The sequence below is a fragment of the Lichenostomus cassidix genome, chromosome 1 (assembly GCF_008360975.1).
Source record: "Lichenostomus cassidix isolate B80296 chromosome 1, HeHo_3.0, whole genome shotgun sequence".
In the NCBI taxonomy this organism is placed as follows: Eukaryota; Metazoa; Chordata; class Aves; order Passeriformes; family Meliphagidae; genus Lichenostomus; species Lichenostomus cassidix.
This window is the reverse complement of record NC_139479.1, coordinates 27,535,872-27,551,914: the sequence shown is the minus strand read 5'-3', so window position 1 is coordinate 27,551,914 and position 16,043 is coordinate 27,535,872. Positions and strand designations below refer to the sequence as shown.

The 16,043-nt window shown below is 43.2% G+C and overlaps 1 protein-coding gene across 3 annotated transcripts in view; it reads left to right on the top strand.

Moving 5' to 3' along the window:
* The first annotated feature begins 6,498 nt into the window (after positions 1-6,498).
* The window catches only part of NCK2 (NCK adaptor protein 2), an 85,730-nt gene continuing 76,185 nt past the window's right edge, over positions 6,499-16,043 (top strand). For all 3 annotated transcript variants that reach the window (XM_085053993.1, XM_085053982.1, XM_085053972.1), the window contains exon 1: positions 6,499-6,788. The gene's annotated coding sequence lies outside the window, so the exon portion shown is untranslated. The remainder of the gene's footprint in view (positions 6,789-16,043) is intronic.

Below are 16,043 nucleotides of genomic sequence, written 5' to 3'. Positions count from 1 at the left end.
GCTGAGTGACAGCAAAATACCAGAGTACACCAAATTTTACAATAATTATGTACCAGTTCTACTGGAAACAGTGGTCCATCTTTTTGTATATCCAAATGCAGATTTTAAAGTTACACCTATTTACATGTTTTTTAACCTACCTCTCATTAGAAAACAAGGATAACTTTATTTGTTAAGTGTAGAGATCACGAGCTCTGTAACATTAAGAAGAAACTTTAAAAACTGACCACACAAAATACCTCGAATTTTAATTTTTCATCAGAGGCAGGTGGAGTCTTGGTTTGTTATTGTGTCCCCATTGTTTTTTGCCTCCTATTATTGTAGATCATATAGATACAGGGAAAATAATCTAGTGATCACATTACTCTTATAGTCTTTTTTGTCTTTTAATTCTGGATTGAAAAGGAAAATACAGACTACACTTCTGTATTTTCTGAACCAGAAAAAACCCAGATTTGACTATGACCATTGTAGATTGTAGATGATATTTGATCTGCATGGATTGTACATCTGTCTAGACTGTAGACTAAAACCTTGTGCACTGCTCAGTCAGTGTCTGCATTATCCATTCAAACAGGAAATGTTGCATGAAGGTAAAATTCATGCCAGCATATAATAGCAGAAAATTACTTACACTGTCTGACCTGATTCAGAATCATCAACCTCAAACATTCAAAAATTCAATCAGGACACCAATCATGAAACTAATGTAAAATCCTGATTTAAAAGCACATTGATTTTTCTTTTATCTACAAGTTTCTAAGTTCGCAGAGATCAGCTTCCAGACTTTCCCTGGCAGCCATGAAGGGTGAAAACATTGTTTTGAAGGTTGCACTTCTCGCATAATCTTATACTTCTAGGTTTAGTGCTCTGAGAGATACAAAATATTTTGTATAACAATTACAATAATCAGCAAAATAGTTTTCAAAAGCAGAGCCTATGATTAGTCACCAGTTATTAGAAAATAATTGGGAAGGTTAATGAGGAGCATTTTTTTCCTTCTCTGCAGTTCACTACAGCATTGTCAGTTTGTGAAACCAACACCAGTTAGAGCTCTAAAGGGTAAAGTCAGCTCTTTGATATGAAGTTGATAAATAAGGCTGCAGACACATAGTAGGTAGCCAAGTAGGAACGCAAACCTAAGTCAGCGTGATGTCACAGGATTGTTGTGCTGCCTTCACTCACAACCTGCAACTGCTTTTTCAACCTCTTGGCCCAAATCAGTGCTACCATTCCTCTGCTCCATTTGCCCAGGCTCTTGGGGTGACACAGCCCACTAATGTGTCTGTGGATCTGCAGCATGTCACTTTGCCACCTTTTCAGACCACGGCTGCTGTACCAAGCTGGGATGGGCCAGAGAAGAAGTCCTGTCCAGGCATACAAATGCTGCAAGGTTGTGGCTGTGGGTCCTCAAGGAAGCTGCCATGGAGCTTGGCCATGGTGTTCGAGGCCCCTGGGATGAGCTTCCCTGCATCAGTAGTGGCTACATACACTTGGAAAATGTTCCTCCCAAGCAAAGAGAGCACTGGTCTCCAGGCTTAAACAACTCATAAACTGGTCATGCAGCCTACTGGATCTCCAAGTATGATAACGTACTCCATTTCTCTTCTGTTGTCTCTCCCTAAACATTTTTTCCCCATGAGAGGGAAGTATCAGCTTGTAGTCCTGAGCAAAGTCCAGTGTGGGCAATTACATTTTGCTACCCACATTTTTACATAACCTACCACAGCAGTGGAATGCTGTATCCTGCACCACTGGCTCGGAACTCTTGCATGGCTCTGGCATGTCAGGGGCTTGTGCTCCTTCCTTGAAATGGCTGCATCTCACGGCTGGAAGATGCAATGCCTGTGTAGAACCGCACTGTGCAGAACAGCCAACTCTGGACAGAATTTGGTATTTAAGTGCAAAATGGAGATTACACAGCAGAGTCAAAACATTTAAAAGCAGCATTTTGAATTTCAAAACTGTATGAAAGATCAGTTTTAACCTTTGAATAGAGTTCAAAAGATGTCCCTCAGCACACTTCCACTTTTAAATAAACAGAAGAATCAAGGGCCCTGACATTTCCAAAACCCAAAACACCGGTTTGTTTTCCTTACATAAATACTTTGAATCTCAGCAACTGTCTACAAAAGATAACGATAGAATTTGTCATAGTAAAATGTGATCTGCTGATAGATTTAGCTTGCAGTTTTACAGCACCTTTGGGGAGCTTTGGTCCATTGAATAGAAGAATTTGGATGTATTTTGAGCTCTAAGGACGCGTTCTTCCCCTCAACGTTTTTTGTAAATGTCATTGAAGATGCAGCATCCATGCAGTAAGTGAGAAAAGCAGCTGCCTTACCGTCAGGGTGAATTAGAATCATAGTGCAAATATACTTAAGTGACTCAGCAGTAACTAAGTGAGTATTTGGGATCTATTCTCCCCTGGTAGTGGTCATGTAATTTGCCTTCATCTACATGGGAATTGAGCATATGTTTTAAGCAGAAATGTGTAGTGATGTAAACCCTTCAAGAATGAGATTTTTCCTTCAGAGAAAAGATACTGAAAGAAGTTTTCTGTTATCTTCTGTTATTCTGTTGTTTGTGCTATAAAAATTAGCTTTTTTTTTTCAGGTTAAAGAGAATTAAAAATCACCTTATTTTCCCCCAGAGTGCCCAGGGTTTTTTACCTTTTCATTTGCTAGTGACACAGTATTAACGACCCCATGTGTATAAATAGAGCTTATTAGAATAGTCATACCTTTAAAAGGCAGTTTTGAAAATCAGGGGTAGCAATTTTTGAAACTGGTTTATCACAGAATCATAGGATTAGGTTTTGAAAAGACCTCTCAGATCATGGAGTCCAACCTATATTAGTTTAGATTTAGGTATATTTTCTTTCCAATGGACTAACAGAGAGTGACCAAACACCTTTGCTGTCCACCTCTGAAATCGATGATGCTGTTTTCCAGACTTTCAACTTACCAGCCCCTCTTTCTCACAACTCTGCTAGACAGTCTCTCTATGGGAGTGAGTATCAGCTCATACTCTAGATAGAGCAGCTGGTGAGAAGACCTGATGAATCTGGAGAAAAGATCAGGTATTTGCACAGAAGATGGAGTCACACATGGGATGTGACTGTCATCTCCTTCCACAAGGATGTAAATACATTAGCATAGTTTGGATCTGTATGGCTGAGATGCATATGGTTACATGCCCATCTTGTGGAAGCCACTGATCTGCCAGGTGGGTGGTAAAGTACAAGCAGCATCACACAGGGGACAGAAGATGGGTGGTCATGAAGAAAGAAAAGTGAAAAAAATAAGTAACAATAAGCCAAAATACACAATATCACTTTTTTAGCCTCTTGTGTGAGACAGGAACGTCAAGATGAATTGACTGCCATTATGTAATTGCAGAATAGAACTATCACACAACCTCTGGGTTTGGGGTTTGTATGTAGCCCTGTTTGAAGCAGCAGTACAAGGCATGCTGTTTCTTTGCCAAAGACATAGATACATGTTTCTATTGCTTAACCATTTTTTTCTTTTTTTCTTTTTTCTTTTTTTTAGTATATAGTTATGGCCTTGGGCTGGGAAAAATATTCATGCTCTTCTCTCCGGTGTACATATTTTCTAAGGACAGCACCACTCTTATGCATATGCAAAAGTGCATGCTTTACATATTTACTTTCTTTATACAAAATAGTGTGCCCGCCACATCATGTACTGCTTTCACTTCTCTGCATATTCCCCCAAATTTATCATCTTCTCATATTTAGAATGTAATTCTCACTCAAATCACAAGCAGGCAGCTCTTCTTAATAACAGTTATTCCAGAGATAACAGCTAATTATGACATTTGAGAAGGCATACATTAATATTTCAGTAGGCTCAATGTTTTGAAATACTACTCAGGGCAACATCTTGGTTGTTTTTGTGGGGAAACCTAAGGATCCATTCAGCAAATAGGCAGTTAAAACATCCTTCAACATACAAACCCTTGCAAACACTTTCTACAGTGTCTTCTGTTCATCATAAGCCACAGTCTGAAAAAAAAAGCTTTAATGGATCGCTTCTTAATGTAATTAAGTATATTTAACAACAGTATGCTTCAGAGTCCTTAAATTAGTCCTTTGCCTCAAGACAATGTATTCATCCAAATCCCTCCCTAAAACATTCTTACTCTGTAAATCCTATTAGCCTTAATCTGCTAAAGTTAGGTGTGCGTTATCATTTTTTTTCAGATACCTGGAAAGCTTTGAGAGTTACTGCTCATTCAGAAGCTTATGGTTCCAAAAACTTCTGGAGGTCTAACTTAGCCTGGAAACCTCAAAGGGTTCATGCCACCTTGCCTTGGACAACCTCAACTCAAGAGTGCCATAGGGAAAAGAACAAAGTGGAGGATTCACTGTAGGGTGGTATTAGTAAGGGTGTGGTAAGAAGGGACAAAACCGAGACCGAAACCTAACTGTGTACTATAAATGCAAAGGAGAGCAGGGATAATTCACCTCTCCTTTATCACTTCCACAGTGCATTTTGTTCCAGAAACAACAGAGACTTTTATCTGAAAGTCCTTGGATGACCGATCCCATTTAAATTCAGCCTAAGCCTCTGCAGGCTGGAGTGAGGCCTGACCATGCTGTGAGGCAGAGGCAGCAGGGACCCCAAATATTTTCCAGCTCTAAAAAAGCACGGTCAGATTATTGTTTCAAAAGGAAGATTAACACCTCTCTGAATTGAAGTCGAATGCATGCACAAAAAGCTAGGAAAGGGGCTTTCTGTTCCTCCCTGAGGTGCATGCAAAGTCTTTCTTGGAAGAAAGAAGTGGCCGCATTTTCCTTTTAGGTTTATCTCACAGGCACGTGAAAGGCACTTGGGGCTTCCCAACCCATCAATTAAATGCTGTGAGAATTTGTAAAAGTTAACAAAGGGAAGAGGGAGTTATTTGAGGATTTCTAAACTATTTTAAGCAGGAGCATAGAAAGATTGCTGAGCACACATTTTTAAGCCATCGTATTTCAAGCGTTTAAAATCTTTGTCCCAAGATCTCACTGCTAGATTTAGCTTGGTCAGAGAAAGCAAGACAGCAGGGTTGCTGACTTTAATTTGTATTTGGAAAGATTGGTGCTGCCTAGCCTTACCTCCCAAGCTAGGAAATGTCTCCTGAGGAGGACCAGTAGGGCTAACACTCCAGCCTCCTCTCTCTCGAAGCTGCCATGTTGTGAAGGGTTTACAGTGTTTTAGAGGGGCTTCCCCCTTTGCCTGTGCCGCCCTGAGGGATGATCTTTCCCCACAGCCCAGGGACGGTACTGGGGGAGTGTGCCAAGGGGAAGGCACTGGGGCTGGCAGGTAGGCTATTCCCACTAGAGACCACGGCCACCACGGAGGGCTTCTGTCCTCTGTCCTTAATCACTCGTGGAGGTCTTTCCTGTGAGCGGAGGTGCACAGCAGCTGCCACGGACTGGACATACACCCAGTTACAGGGCTCTATTTTGAATTGTCTTACCCCAGGGACTGGCCTGAAGTTGTCGCCGGAGAGGCTTAGGTTGGGTATTAGAAAAGAAATTCTTCACCCAGAGGGTGGCTGGACACTGGAACAGGCTGCCCTGGGAAGTGGTCGCAGCACCAAGCCTGACTGAGTTCAAGAAGCATTTGGACAATGCTCTCAGCACATGGTGGGATTCTTGGAGTGCCCCGTGCTGGGCAAAGAGTTGGACTCGATGATTCTTATAGGTCCCCTCCAACACAGGCTATTGTGTGATTCTGTGATCCCGAGGGCACAGCACCTGCGCAGGTACATACCGAGTCCCCTTAATACCAATATTACAGCTGATACGCGAGGCGCTGAGGCTGAAACTTCGCCCCGGGCCAGCAGGGACGAGAAGGGCAGGGAACAGCTGGGGCTGCGGCCGCCCCGCGGCCAATGGGCGGCGGCGGAGGTGCCCCGATACCGCTGCTGGAAATTCCCCGGCGCCCCCAGCCCGTGAAGCCCCCGGCCCGTGAAGCCCCCGGCCCGTGGCAGCCCCGGGGCGAACCGCGGCGCGCCCCCTCCCCGCTCCGGGCGCTCCGCCCGGCCCAGCCCCGAAGCGCGCGTCCCCCCATCCCCGGATCTTTCAGCGTTCTCCAGTACTTTTCCCGGGCGCTTCCGCTCCCAGCGGGGCAGCTTCGCCAGGAGCGCCGGGTCTCAGGGGGCTGGAGGGGCACCAGGGAAGGGGGAGGAGGTGTCACGGCGCTCCCGCCGGGCAGGGCCCCCTTTGCCCCGCCCCGCGGTCCCGGAGAGGTCCTCCCGCAGAGGGGAGGGAGCCACCCGGGCTGTCCCTGCCCGTCCTTCCTGCGCTCGGGCGGGGGAGCAGCGGCCCTCCCGGCGGGCAAGGGGGAGCCCGGGGAGCTCCTCCCGCGCGATCCCGGCAGCGGCAGCGGCAGGAAGGGCAGGGCGGGGGCGGGGGCTGTGCCTGTGCCGGGGGGGGCGGTTCGCGGAGGAGGGGCCGCCGCCGCCGCCGCCGGGCGCAGCAGGCAGAGGGAAGGCAGGGAGCGGAGCTGCCGCCGCCGTTGCCGCCGCCGAGGGCCGGGGCCTTGGACGCGTCCGGCGAAGAGCGCAGGAGGAGAAGGAAGGGGAAGGGGGGGAGCCAGCCGGCCCCTCTCGGAGGACGCGGCCCGCATCCGCCCGGGGAAGGGCAGAGGGAAGCGGAGGGGGGAGCGAACGGGCGCCGCCGCCGAGGAGACAAAGAAGCGGAGCCCGCCTGGGCTGGGAGCCTCCCCGCCGCCGCCGCCCGCCCCGCTCCGCTCCCCGCCGGCCGGCCGGAGGTGAGCGCTGCCGCGGGCGGGACGGGGCGGGTGCCGGGGCCCGCCGCAAACTTGTGGCGGCCGCGGGGGGCCACGCGGGGAAGGGGCACCGGGAGCGGGGGAAGGGCGGGTGTCACCTGGGCGGCCGAGGCTCTGCGGCCGCCCCGCGCCGGGGGGCCGGTACCTGCCGGGGGCAGCACGGGGGCCCGAACGGGAGGAGGTGTTTGTGTGCCACGTCCAGTTGCGGGGGGGCTGGGGGGGGCTCGGGGGCGGCTCCTCCTCATCCTCCCGAGTTGCTGCTCGTGTGTGTGTGCGCGTGTGACAGCCGCCGCTTTGTGCCGCCCGGCCGGGGGGCAGCGCCGGGCCGGGACACCAGCCCCCACTGCCGTCGCGGGGCTCCGGTGAATGGAGGCGGCGTATCCGGCGGCCGCGGGGCAGCGGCGGGGGAAGGCGGGCAGCGCCTCCCGGCCGGAGCGCGGCGCAGCCCCAAAGTTTCCCGGGCGGGAGCGGGAGCGCCGCCGCCCCGTGCGGGGACAGGCGGGCACACCGGGCTGCGGCGGGGATATGGCCCTCGGCCCAAGGAGTTCTCGTTCCTTTCCGTCACCGACTTTCGACTTTAGTAGAGCTGAGGCCGGGGATTTTCTCGAGGAGCGCGGTGCACTGTGGCCCCTGTCGATGCCAGTGTAGGTAAAGGACATAAAGGTAAAATTACACCTCATGTACTGAGTGTTCGGTGAAGCGCATCCCGGCGTGTTTTGGGAAGAAAATCACTGAAGTTTGTAAGTCTTCTCGCCCTGTTTTTAATTAAAAATGTGCCCAGGCTAACAGCTACTCCTTGCTGGCGGGATAGGCGCTTTGGCCTATCTCGGATCAGGTTGTCAGATCGGCATTCAGCTTTGTAATTCAGGTCTGACCTGCAGCTGGCTGAGCATGAGTGCTCTCGGCTCTAGTACCCATGTTAATATCTTCCACTGTTTTTTAACAGTGAATGTGGCCGTCTGCGTGTATCAGGGTTATTCCATGAATTCCATGTAGCATTTCACTCAGAACTGTCATGTTTTTGTAAAACAAAGTGAAATCTTTTGTTATTTTAAAACTTGAATTGTGAAAGTCGGCAAGAATTTAAAGTGTTCTTCAGCTTGAACAGCGTTTCTTCCCCTTCCCATGAAGCATTTTTGTTTCTAAGGAACATACTTCTACTGCTGTAGCAGCTCAATGTGGGAGAATTAAACTTCTGTTTCATGAAATTGGGTAGTGGCCTTTGTAAAAACAAATTTTCATGGCCTAACCATGCGTGGTTTGTATCATCAAGAGTTTGGACTGGTAACTTAATATGGAGGAATTTGAAAGGACTCACTGGGTAGGAGATTATGAAGAATTTCTGTTTGAAAGTACTTGTTTTGCCACTGCTTTTTAGGAATCTGAAGGAGTCAGCACCACAGATATGGCATTAATGGTACTGTGTTTTCATTTTTAGGATTATAATTTTTGAAGTAATGTTGTTGCTTCTCTGAAATACTGATTTCACAATTCTGGCAATCAAAATCCTCTGTCTTGCCCAAGTCTGTTTAAGAAGTTAAGCAGATCGCTTTGTCTTTGTAACTGACTTTTCTGCTTGTGACTTTGACAGAAGATGTCACTTTTGGGAACAGTGAATAAATGTAGCAATAGAAGGCACCTGTACCATGAAGATCAAGGCTGTAATTAGCAAATATTTTTATATAGGCCATGAAACAGATACAGATTCATTATAATGTTAGCTCTTGTTGCTGTTATTCTGTCATTGCAACATTAGCTGTTGCATTTGCCTCCAACTTTTACGAGATTACCTTTCCGACAGCTTCTGTGAAGAAAAAGGTTACACAAAATCTCTTTTGCTATATTTTCCCAAAACTAACAGCAGAGTTAGTCCTTGGTATCTGGATGGTCCTTCTATTACATCCTTGCTACTGAATGTATGGTGAATTCAGAACTTCAGCCTTTGCCTTGTTGCCGCATAGAAAGGGAACTTATCTCCCCTGTTTCTCTTTTCTTCTCTAGTTTCCTGGCTAGCTGTCTGGAAGCTAAAGGAAAGGTGTTTGCTCTTTTCTGTGTCACCTCACATCTTCTGTTAGCTAAAGAAGGACAAGGTCAGCGGTGTCTGCTGCTTTTCCAGCCTTTGTTTTTTTGTGCTGTGTGTTGCAGTTGGTATGTTAATCCTTTGCAGCGCTCATGGCTTTCCTCAGTAGCAACTATAACAGTAGCGACTCAAAAAGTGAAACCCAGATAGCTCTGTTTGCTGGTCGTGGTCTTGAGCAGCAGCAAAACTACCTAGAGTATCTGCATTTTTCATGCTCCTTGAGCATAAAAGCTGCTTCCAGACTCATGGAGACAGGTGCTGTATCAATTTACTTGCCGCAGGTTTGAAATCAAAACCAAGGCACCTTTGAATGCAAAGCGTATGTTCTAGAAAAATATTTTCTGTTTGCATTGAGGGACAGATTGTTTCTAAACTGTGGGTATTCCCAACCCCCCACTCCCACAGTGTTTTGAGGAAGGAGGATTGCTGATGTGGATTTATTAGAGGTGTTTTAGGGAGTTTTTAGATAGCTGAAAGCTGTGAAATCAGATGTTGCAGATTTCGGATAGTTTAGTCAGACCGGGGTGAAGTGCTGGGTGCTCGTCGCTGCTCCCCCAAAGTAGGTCATCTGGCGTGTTGAAGAGGTGGAGAGTTGAGGCACTCTGCAGGAGAGCTGCTTTCTGCCTCTAGTGAAATAATAAACTTAAAGGCAGTACGCTTAGTCCTTATATTTACTAGGTATACAGAAATGCTGTAGAACAATAGTTTCCAGAGAGTGAAAGTCAAGAATTCTTACTAGTTCCTGAAGTAAACGATGTTCAGAGAGAGCTGGGATGGTGTTTGTAATGTGGGAAATTGCATTGTTTCTTCATCCTGAGGTGAAGTGAGACCTCCACTAATAATTTCACCTGTGCACCATTGTCCAGTCTTTTGAAGAAGTTACTACATGAGATTCTGGTGCACGTTTTGAAAAATCACTTTTCTGTTTGTTTTGCTTTGCAGATTTATGCCTGTTGGCCCAGGGATCCTGAAGTTTCTTCTTTTTTTAGGTAGTTCCATTTTAAATATTTCTTGCAAATTAATTAGGCCCATTAGTTTTCTCATAATAGTGTAGTCATTGGTGTTCTGCCCAATTAAACTGTTGCTCTATTCAGTGTTGGGTAAAATAATTCTTCCAAATGTTAAGTTTTTGTTGTTTTTTTTTTTTCCTTGAAGTAATCTTTTTTCCCCATCACAAGGATTCTTAATTGTTTCATAAATGCTAATGACATGAGTAAGTTGAAAGTGCATTGAACTATGAAATATGTATTTTTAAATTCAATTAAGTATATGTGACAACAAATTAATTTGTTTCTCGCCATTAATGAAGTGAGTTCGTATTTTAAACCCAGCATAAATAATAACTTTGTGTGCAATGAGGGGGCCTGACAGTGTATATTTCTAAGCCTTAATAGAGTATCGCAAATTTTAAGCATTCAGGTGCAGAGGAATAAATCTTGATTAGAGAATAGCAACCCATTGCATTTTAAATTACTGCAACTATACACAAAACCTGGTGTCAGTAAAGTTTTAGAAATACTCATGCTAAGAAAAACATCAGAGTGGAAGCTCAGGCATGCTGGTATAGCCTGTATTTGTTCACAGTTGCAGAAACAAACTTCGTGGCTTAGAGTCTTTTTTGCACTGTAGGTTTGCTCTGCTGGTTTTGGTGCTGATCTCATTAGACAGTATTAATATGGTGACATCTAACTGCTATTGATTTTTTTGGTGGAGCAGACAGTGTGGTGAACATGCTGGCACACTTGGCAGATCCCTAAATTCTCAGAAGCATTGCTTCTCTCTTACAATCATGACAAAACAAAAGTGCAAATTAAAATGCTGTATGGGTGTGTTTTTACCTTATCCAGTTTTCCTCAACTCATTTGGGTTATTGTCTGCAGGGCACACACAACCATAGAAACAGACATGAAAACAGGTAGTGAGAAATACCACAGACAGAATATAGGTGAAACTGTATTAGACAAAAATGGTAGAGGTAGTATGTTTACAAAATCAGGCAGCAACCATCTTAGGCAACCTCCCTTTTAAAATATTTTTTAAATTAATGAAATTAAATACGGGCTTTGTTTCAAATAAGGTGTTTAATCAGGAAAAGAAATCTATTTAGGTAGTCTGTTGTGTTTCCACAGGTTGTGCTGTTTGTATGGGTGGGGCACTGGTTTCCTCTGTCACTTCAGAGATATCTATTGCGTGGTGCTTGGTGGTGATGTGGATTGTATTTGCTATGCCAGGATTGTGCTGATTAGCCAAGATGGATCAATAACCAAAACTAAACAAGCAGGCCTTCAGTTTATAACCTATTTGATAGAAAGGCAGATTTTTTTTGCCTTCTGAGCCATTTGAAGTTTCTACATTTCAGAAATGATCAGAGTATTTATGAGGGCCTTAATAAAGAGAAGTGACATGAGTCTGAAAGCAGGTACTGAGGTTTATGGAGAAGCTGGAGGCTGTGGTGCTCTTCCTGATGCAGGGTCATGTCCTCTTACAGTGTGAAAAGCTGCTTTTAGCTGAGTGCCATCTCTTGCCTGTTTTTCCCTACGGGTTGCCCTGGATCGGCTCTGTGCAAATACAGAGGAACCATCAGATCCTGTAGGAGAAAGGAAAGAGAGTTAACAAAATCAGGTGCTTTTTGCTGGTTCTGCTAGCAGTGCATTGTTTTAAAAGTATATGTTTTATTTTTAAGAAAATAGAAGCAAGCTCTTGGAGAAAAAAAAGTGTCAATTTCTCTTCGGATTTCACTATATTGTACTTATTTGTATTCAAAAAGTCGTTAAACACTGTTTTAGAACCTTTCCTTCAAAATAAAGATTAGGTCTTTGCAAGAGTGGGAATGTTTAGAAAGGAATGATGGTATTCATTAAGCATATACACTATAAATGAAACATACTGGGATTTTTGATCTCATCCTTGTCAAATTTAAGTTGGCTGAAATAATGCTTCTTGTATACCAATTAAGTACTAGGTAACTGTGTAGTAAAATAAACCACTTAATTGCTTCAGTCCTTTCACAGGTTTGGGAGAGAAGAGAAACACTATGTCCTGTTAAAACTTATTCTGGAGAGTTGAAACTTACTATGGAGAGTTAAACTGGTGTATTACTCTAAATTTTTTTAGGGTATTCTGGACTTATAAGGATTTCAAGGAACAGCAATAAATTAAACCTCCTGCTTAGCAAAACCTGGCACTGACACCAAAGAAGAGTCCCAAGCATTGATCACACTGACCTCTTGGTTTTAATGCCGTAATACCCTCAGCATACCATACTGCAGTGTTTTTACTTCCTGTTCTTACAATACCCATGTATCCATCACACTTGTTTTCTCCCACATCCGTTGTGTGTTGGGCTGGCTCCCAGTGCCATCCTGGCCTACTGCTGTTTCATGGGAGCTGACTTCTTAGTTGACATCCTAATGATGTTTTGGATGACGACGAGGAAAGTATTTTTCAACCTTTTAATGCAGAGGGAGAGATACGTGGCTCTGTGATATGCTCTCGGGCTGAATTTTGATAGCTGTCATGACAACAAATGACACGTTCATTTCCCTGAATGGATGGTGTCCTTCCAGACACACACAGAGTGTTATCAAATTTGACAGGTCTTGAATGATGGCATGTCAAAGATTCTGGATTCCACCACAGGAGACTTGGGCTGCTGCAAATGCACACTGCCACCTGGCTTAGCAAAACTTACTCTGTAGGCATCTTCTTGGGTTTGAGTTCAGGATTTTTTTACTTTTTTTTTTTTACAAGTATCCTTTGGGTTTTTGTTTTAAATAGATTTAATATTGGTTGAAAATTTAATTGGTAATTTTAGATTGAAAGTTTGTTTGCTAAATAGAAGAAGAGAAAAATAGGCAGTTGGACTTCATCCAGTCACCTTAAAGATGCATGCATTTTAGATGCAGTGTTTTTAGGAAAAATTTTAGCAAAATGAGCAGGATAGGTTTTGAGTATTTGTTGGGTCGGAAGCGAGCACTCTGTTCACTGATCTTTTTCATTTTGTGTTCGTGCTGTCAGTCAGTGATGGTACAAACACTCGGTGGTAGTTCAGCTGTAGAGTGCTGGGCCAGTGACACCTGTGTAGATGGGCTGCAGATGGGGCAGTCAGTGGCACAGATGACTTACTTGGTTTATTTATAGGCTTGGCTGTTGTTTATTTGTAAGGTTGCAGTCTCAGTTGGCCAGGTGTTTCTGGTTTAACCAGACTGAAGAAGTCCTGTAAGTTGGGCAAAACCCCATAATTGCTGGGTTTTGTGTATTTTGTATTGGAATGTTAAGCTGGATTATGGTCTGTCAGTCTCTAGTGCTGTGGTAGCTGACTCAAATGATCTGCAAAGAGCAGTTTTTCATGCATGGTGGTGTATTTATCTATTTATACTTATGAATTACTTTTGTTAACAACACTGCTGGCTACACCTGTAATATAAGTGAATTGAAAACTGGTGCCATTTTGGTGCTGGAAATAAAGTACCATGTTTGTATCTTTAATTAGTCCTTCCTACCAGCACTTGAAATTCTGTGGATGTAGCAACGTTGGAAATGTGAGTTAAGACATAGCATTTTTCCCAGTGAGTATTGAAATTTTGTAAAAGTCCCTTTAAAAAAAAATCCAAATTTTTAGCTTTGTGGTTTTAATTAAGAATGTTTTTGTTTCAGTCATAAAAGAAATTGGTTATGGTATATCTTTCTTAAGTGTGCTTTCATTTAATCATAGCATGTTGAATTCAAAAATACCTAGGTGACGTTTGTAGGTGTAAAGATGTGTCTTTTTACATCAAAAAGAGAATGAAGCCATTTAGAGTATAAACATCCAGAGCTTCACCTTTCCTTTATTTCAGAAAAAAGATGAAAAGAAAAATTGATGATCAGTCTCCTTCCTTTACATTTTCAGGTCTGTAGGCAGTCTTTCTGCTAGTGCTGCAGGGATAATATAGAAATAATTATATTGTGGACTATTCATAAATTCACACTGTTTTGAATTCCATTTAATTCAAATAGAGAAAGAAATTAATGCTAATATCCCAGATAATTAATGCTATAATAAAGGATCTGCCTTCCACTTGACACTAAATGACTTATGTTCCGTTACGTTAAAAGACTTAAATCATTCTGAGCATTCAATATTAAAATTCTAGTTCATGAATATTAGAAATTTAATCAGATATCTCAGTAAGGACTGTGTGGATTGTATTGAGTTTAAACAGTGGTAATCACAAAGCTTGTGTTTAGCACAAGTATCAAAATATGACACATCATTTTTATGATCTTTGAGGCTCTTAAGGGATGCATGGGGAATCATAATGAAGTGAAATGTTATAGACTTCCTATGGCAGAAAGCTGTTAAACTCTGGGTAATGTCATCACTGTGACAATGTATGTCTTCCTCCGTTAGTTTTGTCTTGTAATACTCTTGGTTTTATTCCTTTAGGATCTTTTCTGGTTTTGCTGACAGGAGATTGTGGATGTTTATTTTATTGAGTTATTTCTTTCACCTCTCTGGAAGATGCAATGTCAAAGCTTTGTCAAAGTTTCATTCTTTGTTTTGTATCCCAACTTTTCCCTCTGTTGCTGTGGCCCTGTGAAAATGCAAGCATATGCTTAGTACCACTAGTGCTCCTATTGGAGTGAGTGTCCCTTATTTCCAAAACACAAAGCTGAGCCATAAGTACATCTTTTCCAAGACAAGAACCACAGTTACCTTGCAAGTCAACTCTTTTTTGCTTACACATTCTTTACATGTCACAACATGTATGTTGAATTATGTGTTGAACTTCTGCTGCAGTGTCACACAGCCAGCTTATTTTTAGAGACAGACTTTATGGCTATACATTGTGTATTACCTTACTCTATCAGCAGTGCCATAAAATCAGCGTGGCTCCTAGTAGGATGTGATTGTTCAATGAACAGTAGTACTGAGCTGTTATAGAACAGGTGTGGGTCAGGCATGCCTGCTTAAGTTGATGGAAAAGGAAGTTAGTCCCTCAGGGGGGAAACAAGAAATTAGTTAGTTTGGTGTTTAATTTAAAAACATGGAAACCTAGAATTTAAAACGGAAAACCAAAATGCATAAAAAAGGGGAAAATAGGGAAAACTAATATGTGATACAAGAAAGGCTCCTAAATGCATTGGGGGTTGAAATTCCTGTTTTGGAGTAATCAGGGTTTGAAGATAAGTATATTAATGCAGATCATGGAAATTCATAACTTTTAAAGTGCTTTAACTGTATTAGATTGTTTAGTGGTGCAGCTAGACCTGATTTCAATGTTCTGTTATAAAAGTCTTTTCAGCTTGCCCTTGTGATTTTTCTTTTCTGTTCTTTGATTTTTTTTTTCCTTCTTTCTGGATAGATAATTTTTAGTGGTTAAGTAGTTGGTCATTTGGATTCCTTTGAGTTAATATAAGTGATATATTCGTGGTTAAAAGAAGATACCATACGTAATTGCAATCTGAATTAATGGCCATTGACTTACTCTTCTGCAGCAATGGCATACATACCATTACTGAGTGTACACAGCATGTGAAGCAGCTTGGTATTTAGTAGATTATACTGTGCTTGCTAAGCAGGTAGCAAAATTTTAAATGCTTCGTTTTTCAAAAGTAGCAATCCTGAATTGGGTGTCAGTGAGTCATGAATGCGGGTGAGTCAAGGTGGAGTTGTGCTAGTGAGGGGGTAATTTTTCCAATGCCACTTCCTGGTCAGCTCTGCCTGCCTGTTGCCCTCCTGACTGGTAGCAGCCCTTGGCTCTTCTTTCTGCCTCATTTTCCTGCCACAGGCTTTTTTGAATGTGAGGGATGTGCCTAGTTTTCAAGATGTCATGCCTGATGTTAAGCAACTGGATTTCAATGGATTTTTAAATTGCTGATACTGTTGTTCTAAAATTGTGGTGCCTGCTAGATGTAAGAAGACCCCCAAAAAATGTAAAACCAATCAAAACTCCAAACCCCAGTATTAAGTATTAAACCAGGTACTTACACCTGGTACCAATATAATTCATGGTTTTGGCAGTTGTGTAGATGCACCTTTAGATTTTCTTAGAGAAGTACCATTTTATTTTATGGATCTGTAAATACTGAATTCAAGAAAAACTTCAATTTAGTTGGTACATACCTTGATTGTTGTGCTGTCTAAACTGATGGTGGTCACCTGTGCCTTTTCT